Below are 7,743 nucleotides of genomic sequence, written 5' to 3'. Positions count from 1 at the left end.
GAGTTCCACCATCGCTTATAACCACTCTAGGCACTCCAAATCTTGGAAAGATAATGGAGGTGAACATCTTGGTTACAACTCGCGCATCATTAGTTGGACTAGCAATTGCTTCCACCCACTTGGAGACATAGTCCACAGCAACTAGGATGTATTCATTCTTGTGAGAGACTGGGAAAGGTCCCATGAAATCGATCCCCCAGCAATCGAACACTTCAACTTCCAAGATGTAGTTCTGAGGCATTTCGTTTCTCTTGCTTATACTCCCCATCCTTTGGCATGAATTGCATCGAGATATGAAGGCGTGAGCATCTCTGAACATAGTAGGCCACCAGAAACCGGCTTGGAGGATCTTGGAAACAGTCTTGAAGGTGGCGAAGTGACCAGCATAAGAGGAACTAGGCCTGCGATTTCGGTTTTCCGAAACCGAACCGAACCGAAATTTCGGTTCTCGGTTAACCGGAATTTCTAAAATTAATTCCGAAGAAAACCGAAATTGAATTCGGTTCGGGTCGGTTCGGAAGTCGGTTATTTTCGGTTTTCAATTTATTTCCGAATTTAACCGAATTTTTATATTATTTACCAGAAAACCGATATTTTCGGTTACACTCGGTTATTTTTGGATTTTTCGGTTATCTTCGGTTTTCGGGTTATTAATGAATTTTTCGGATATGACCTGAAAAATCCACATTTATCAGCAAAAAAACCAACATGTATATTGTTCATTCTTTCTCAAACATCTAAAATGATCCAACATTCCAAATCTAAGAATCTATGACTCAAATCTTATAATGTCCCGCAAAACATAAAGAGTGATCAAACAACACAACAGAAAACTAAAAACTAAAGGTCACCATGACGCTTGAACTCCACCAACCTGCAATTTTAATAAATCAGTGAAAAAAAGAACAAAAACACAAAAACACACAAAGCAGTTCAAACAGATTAAAAATTACCTCCAATTCAAATGAGGAGATTCTCCTTCAATTTGAAGATTCTCTACACATGGAAAAAGAAAGACGATCTTTTGTTTCTACCACCGTATTTGCTCCTGATAATAAAACGAAAAAATTAAGTTAAAAAGAGATTACCGACAGAGCAGCAACAAGACACTTACAATCAACCAACCAAACCTTCAACCTAAAGCCACCCTTAACGTCTACCCCCAAATCGATTTCGACCAAAACCCTAAATCTCAAATCCATCAAAACTCATCATTAATCCAAATCAAACACTTGGAGACACTCTCACAAAGATAATCGACCCCTCATTCAAGCCAAATCATAAACCCCTAATTGATTTCGACAGAAACCCTAGTCCTCAAATCAATCGCAAACTCAAAACTACACAGAAATAGAGAAGAGAGTGAAAAGGTGAAGAACCTACCTAGTGGTCGGAAAGATGTGTGAATCGGACGAAAATGAGTTGCTAGGGTTGAGAATCCGACGAAGCTGCGGCTCGAGTTTGAGGAAGAAAAGAGAAACTGATTAGGGTTGTTTAGGTTAATAAGAGTTATATATATAGGTAGGTTAAAAATTTCGGTTAACCGATCGGTTATCATGAACCGAACCGAACCGACGCACTAACCGAACATTTTTTTAACAGCTTCCGATCGGTTTGCTTCTGATAACCGAGCACTAACCGAATGTCATAATGTTCGGTTCGGTTCGGTTCGGACCGTCCGGTTAAGGATCCCTGGAATATCAGCCTCCGGAACACATCTTCTGAAGATCCCATCCTTGCCTTGCCGATAGAGGTACGGCTCATCCCAGAAGTAGTGCCTTGCCTCCCTCAAAAATTTCCTCTTCTCATTCCCAGTGAACCTCAAAAGGCTCTTTCTCAGCTGCCAAGAAGTTGGCAATCTCAGCAAACCATGGAAGAGATTCGGGTACTCCTTCTGGATCACTGCAACGATTGCTCCTTCTACGCGGGAACAATCCTTAATGGCAGGTGATGACTGCTCCATGTTGCGGACCAATCGCATTGACGTACTCCATCGGTTGTTCCACATCAAGAACTGTCTATCTGACACTTTCATCCTGGAGAGGATGATTGCCACTCCATATCACTCCCTTCTGTCTCTTATCTCCTAGATCAAACTCTTGGAGCAAGAGGATCCATCTTAAGAGGCGCGGTTTTAGCATCCTTCTTCGTGAGAGGTACTTGAGAGCCGCGTGGTCTGTGTGCACAACACCTTTGATCCAACCATAGGATCTAAACTTCTCAAAGGCGAACAGATGGCAAGGAGCTCCTTCTCTGTGGTTGCGTATCGGCATTGAGCTTCATCCAAAGTTCTGCTTGCATAGTAGATCACGTGAAGCTTCTTGTCTTTACGCTGTCCAAGGACTGCTCCTACTGCAAAATCACTCGCATCTGTCATGATCTCAAAGGGAGATCCCAGTCTGGAGGTTGGACAACTGGTGCACTGACTAGAGCTCCCTTGATTGTGTGGAATGCGGCTAAGCAGTCACTGTCAAAGGCAAACTGAGCTTCCTTGCAGAGCAACCGAGTGAGTGGTCTCGCGATCTAGAGAAGTCTTGGATGAACCTCCTGTAGAAACCAGCGTGTCCCAAGAAACTCCTGATTCCCTTCACTGAAGTTGGTGGTTGCAGACTCATCATGACCTCGATCTTTGCCTTGTCCACCTCAATGCCTTTCTCGGATATCTTGTGTCCCAGAACAATCCCATCTCTCACCATGAAGTGGCATTTCTCCCAGTTCAGCACCAAATGCTTCTCTTCGCATCGCTTCAGTACCCTGCACAAATTGACAAACAGACATGAAAGGAGCTTCCATAGACGCTGAAATCGTCCATGAAAACCTCCATTATGTCTTCGATCAGATCAGTAAAAATTGACATCATGCATCGCTGGAAGGTCGCTGGAGCATTGCACAAGCCGAATGGCATCCTCCTGTATGCATATGTTCCATAAGGGCATGTGAACGTCGTCTTCTCCTGATCATCTGGGTGGATGGGAATCTGAAAGAAACCTGAATAACCATCTAAAAGCAATAGTAAGGGTGGTTAGCCAATCTCTCAAGCATTTGATCAATAAAAGGAAGTGGGAAGTGATCCTTACGAGTCGCAGCATTCAATTTACGAAAATCAATGCACATGCGATGACCAGTAACTGTTCTAGTGGGGATCAATTCATTCTTTTCATTGGTTACAACAGTGATCCCACCTTTCTTAGGTACTACATGCATGGGACTAACCCACTTACTGTCAGAGATCGCATAGATCACACCTGCTTCTAGAAGTTTCATTATCTCTTTCTTTACAACATCTTTTAGATTCGGGTTTAACCTCCTCTGATGTTCTACAGAAGTCATCGATTCATCTTCCAGGTGTATTCTATGCATGCACAGATCAGGTGAAATGCCAGGTATGTCAGCTAGAGAGTAACCTAAAGCCTTACGATATTTCCTCAGCTCACACAAAAGCAGAGCAGTCTCTGCATTGTTCAGGTCAGCATTCACAATGACAGGATATGTGGAGTTGGGTCCAAGAAATGCATACCTGAGTCCCTTGGGAAGGGATTTGAGCTCTACCTTTGGAGCTTTCAGCTCGCTCCATGAGTCATCGGGCTGAGCTGCCGGAACAGTCGGGTTCTGAGGCGTGGTTGTTCCAGTTGATGTGCTGGAGTCACTGTTCTCCCCAGACTTAGATTCGCCACCATCCTCTCCATACTCCTGGCTGCATCCAGGAACTTGGCATAGGCATCAGCATCAACACTCTCTAAGCTTTGCTCGGCTTCAGCTCTGACTAAGGCGAGTTCAAGTGGATCCTCGGTGAGAATCTCCTCGATCATACCTTCATGCGGCTCTAGGGGATCACCATCTTCTTGGACAGTGAAGGTTTGTCCATCCAGCATCGGCTTCTTGAGCATCTGATCCATCTCAAACTTCATCACAATATCTCCAAGGTGGAGATCGATCTTCCCTTGTCGGACATCAATAATAGCTCCGACAGTGCAGAGGAATGGTCTGCCTAGGATCAGGGGATCATTGGAGTCTTCCTCGACTTCCAGAACAACGAAATCGGCAGGAACAATTGTATTCCCAACCAGAACTTGAAGATCTTCGAGGATTCCAACTGGAGACTTCACAGATCGATCAGCAAACACTAGTGACATCCTGGTAGGCTTGAAGTCCGAGTATCCAAGGCGCTTAGCCACAGTGTATGGCATGAGGTTTATGCTCGACCCTAGATCGACCAATGAGCATGAGAAAAGTGTTCTCCCAATCTGAACCGAGAGAACAAACTTTCCCGGATCACCCATCTTCTTGATCCTTCTGTTCTGGAGCACCGCGCTGCACTCCTTAGAGACAATCATGAACTCACTGTCATCAGATATCTTCCCAGAGATCAGTCCTTTGACAAAGCTGCGCATGGATGGTATCATCTGGATCGCACTCATCAGAGGGAGCTTGACAGTTAGGTCTTCTAGCATCTTCCTGCACTTCATCTCTTCCTTATCCTTGCGTGTAGCCTTAGCTGGAACAGGGTAGGAACTTTTGGCACATACTGACGAGCAGGAGAAGGCGCTGCAGTCGGTGGAACAACCCCAGCGGGTCGCTCTGCTTCCGTCGGAACAGTCTCAGTAGGTTGTTCTGCATCATCCTCATCTGTGGGTACAGCTTTAGATGGCTGATCCGACTCCTTCTGCTTTCCTTTCTCAGCCGATGTGAATCTCCTGGGGTCTAGATCAGGCAGTTGCTTTCCACTCCTCAACCCTACTGCATTGCACTCCTTGGGGTTTTTGTCTGTTTTCCCAGGGAGAGTTCCTTGCTGTCTCTTCACGTTCTCAGCAGTCTGAGCAATCTGAATATCCATCTGTCTCATATGGCTTGAGACATTGTCATACTTCACACTCAGGTCATTGAACATATGATTCATCCTGGTGTTGATGTCGTTTGTGACCTGGTTCAGTGCCTTCCCTTGGATCTGCTGTCCTTGGAGCAGCTGACTCATCATATTGGCGAGACTCTTCATGTCATCATGCGGAGCAGTCTGAGTCGGTTGTGCAGCTTGCTGATTAACCGGCTGTTTCTGGCTGTGGAACTGAGCATTCTGAGCTGGGTTAAGGACAAAGGTTCTTCCCTGATTGCCATAAGGCCTTTGGTATCCACTGTTCTGACCTTGGTTCCCTTGAGCTTTATCGTCTGGTTTAGGGGCATTGAACAGGTGGGGATTGTTCCTCACGTTAGGGTTCGGGTGATAGTTCTTGAACTGCCATCCTTGCCCATTCACATAACTCACTTCATGCTGATCCTCAGCCGACTGATCCACCTCTGATGTGCCTTCTGCGGTTGCTTTATCCTGTGGGGATTCTTCCATGATGAAGACCTGGTTCTGGTTACTCTTAATCAGCTGGTCGACCTTGGCAGAGAGCTCATCAATCTTGCTGTTGTCGATGCTCTTCACCTTCTGAGTGCGATCAGTCTCGCGGTTATTGTCAGCTGAGCTTGAGGCCATGTTCTCAATCAACTCGAATGCACCTCGAGTGGACTGAGTCATGAAGTCTCCTTACTGGCGGAGTTCAAAGCGTTCCTGTACTCCCAACCTACTCCATCGTAGAACACTCCCAGCAGATAGTCTTCCTCAAAACCGTGATGTGGGCACTCTCTGCGGTAGACATTGAATCGCTCCCAAGCATCACAGAACGGCTCGTCCACCAATTGTTTGAAGGTCACGATCTTCTGTCTCAGAGCTGCTGTCTTCGATTTCGTGTAGAAGTGGCTTAAGAAAGCCTCTCGGACTTGTTCCCAAGTGGTGAGTGATCCGGTGGGTAGTGAATCAAGCCAGCGAGCAGCTTTCCCATCAAGAGAGAAAGGGAACAGAGTACACTTGATGTAATCGGGTGGTACTCCATTCGCTTTAGTGAAACCACACATCTTCTCGAAGTGCTCGATGTGGTCCATCGGTATCTCAGCAGGAAGCCCATTGAAGATCTTCCTTTGCACTAGACTTATCAAGGCCGGCTTGATCTCGAAGTCTTGCCTTGTGCACGGTGGAGGGGTTATGGCAGATCGCGTAGCGGGCAGATTACGCAGTAAGTTTCTCTGGCCGATCTGGACCACTCCCTCTTGTTGGTTCGCAGCATTCAGAGCAGCTTGCTCGGCAGCAGCTTGCTGCGCTTGGATCGTCTGCTGCATCTGCTGCATCTGCTGTTGCATGAGTGCAAACGCAGCAGTGAGATCATCTGGATGATCACCCATGTCGGTGTTCGTTGATCTCGGCTGTTGACGGTTCTGTCGTTCCAATCTCGCTAGTTCTTCGTTAGAAAGCTGATGCAATGGCCCTTGTGCGTTGCTCCGAGTATGTCTACTGGTCATGCACCTGGATCATCAGCTGAAACAAAGAAAATAACACGAGTTAGATATCTTAGACTAGGTATGAAACCGAAAATTAGAGGTAAAAAATCTGGTCCCCGGCAACGGCGCCAAAACTTGATACACTAAAAATGAATCCTTGCTACTGCCAAGTTAACAGTTGCAATTGTAGTACTTGAGATTAAAATCCAGAGGACCAGTCTACACTCTAGTTCTATAAGTTTCAGAATCAAGCTAAGAAGAAGATATGATTTGGTTGAAATAGGCGATAGCAAACAAGCAAACAAACACGAGATTGATTCAATTAAACAAGAGCTAGCCTAGGGTATTTCATTGGGTGATGAATTGGAGCCAAACAATTATTCAAGCGCGATGAAGTGCTTTCTAGAACTCGGATCACTCAGCTGGAACACTCCACTGTCGTGGTAGTGATCGCTTTGCAGATCGATCTCACCACCTAACTGTCGTTGGGACGAGAATCGATTGCAAGCTTTAGAGAACAGGTCCGATCAGTTCACTTACCACCCTAATATCTACTTTCGCTGATTAGGGATACTAAGCTCATTCAATACATGTCAAGTTATCATCCTAAGCGGTTAACTAGGTGATGAACTGGTGATCTAACATCAAGTGATCAGTTTAATGAAAGCAGTAAGAACAGTATGAATGAAGAACAGTTATGGATCGCTTATCTATGTTTAGCTCATGTCTCAACACCCTAAAAACCCTAGGCGAGCAAGGTCACTACTCGATCATGATGCACATAAACAAAGACATAAATCCTGAATAAAATTGCATAAGAACAGAGTAGAAAACAAAAGGGTTCAGATGATCTTCTCTATGAGAGGATGGATTCTTCTCCCTTACAAGTTGCAGATCGCAATACTCAGTGTTCTCTTGTAAAAACTAGCGTAAGAAAAATAGAAAATAGATAGATGGCATTTTATATGGAGGCGCCGATCAGAAGAAAAGAGATTAGGGCAACAGGGCTTAAAATCCCGAAATAGGAGTTTCCATATTCGTCTGGAACAATCGCCGGATCACTCCGTCTGCTTGTTCCGCTTGAGAGAGAACAGTCTCGGGATTGTTCTCTTGAGTGTTCTCCGCAGGAATGCTCCAAAAGGACTTCTTTTCATCAGGCACCTTCTCTTCTTTCTTCTGCTAACTCCAGACCTGTAAAAGGTCAAAAAGGACTAGACTGACACGAATTAGTGACTTCAAACAAAAGAAAACATATATACAATGATGTGAAAAACACCATATATCATGAGGTTGATGACGGTAGAAAGGGTTAAGTCATTGATATCTAAGACAGAGAATGATAAAGAATTTATAGAATAGATTTAAGAAGTGTTTATAGTTGGGTTGGATGTAAGTCGGATGTAGGAAGTCTCATAAATGAGCAAACTA

General features: G+C 45.0%; 1 long non-coding RNA gene and 1 other non-coding gene across 2 annotated transcripts; one reads left to right on the top strand and one right to left on the bottom strand.

Annotated features, from left to right (window-relative positions):
• Positions 1 to 669: 669 nt before the first annotated feature.
• On the bottom strand, positions 670 to 1,511 carry LOC130501276 (uncharacterized). Its single transcript, XR_008939606.1, has 3 exons — positions 1,384 to 1,511; positions 954 to 1,048; positions 670 to 874 (listed from the first exon to the last, which is right to left on the bottom strand). It is a non-coding gene; the product is annotated as an uncharacterized LOC130501276 (long non-coding RNA).
• A 4,094-nt stretch (positions 1,512 to 5,605) lies between these two features.
• Positions 5,606 to 5,712, top strand: LOC130501280 (small nucleolar RNA R71). Its single transcript, XR_008939607.1, has one exon. It is a non-coding gene; the product is annotated as a small nucleolar RNA R71 (small nucleolar RNA).
• Positions 5,713 to 7,743: the final 2,031 nt, after the last annotated feature.

This window comes from Raphanus sativus, unplaced genomic scaffold (assembly GCF_000801105.2).
Source record: "Raphanus sativus cultivar WK10039 unplaced genomic scaffold, ASM80110v3 Scaffold0147, whole genome shotgun sequence".
Classification (NCBI taxonomy): Eukaryota; Viridiplantae; Streptophyta; class Magnoliopsida; order Brassicales; family Brassicaceae; genus Raphanus; species Raphanus sativus.
Note: the sequence above shows the minus strand (reverse complement) of the source record. Positions and strands in the feature narration are given on the sequence as shown.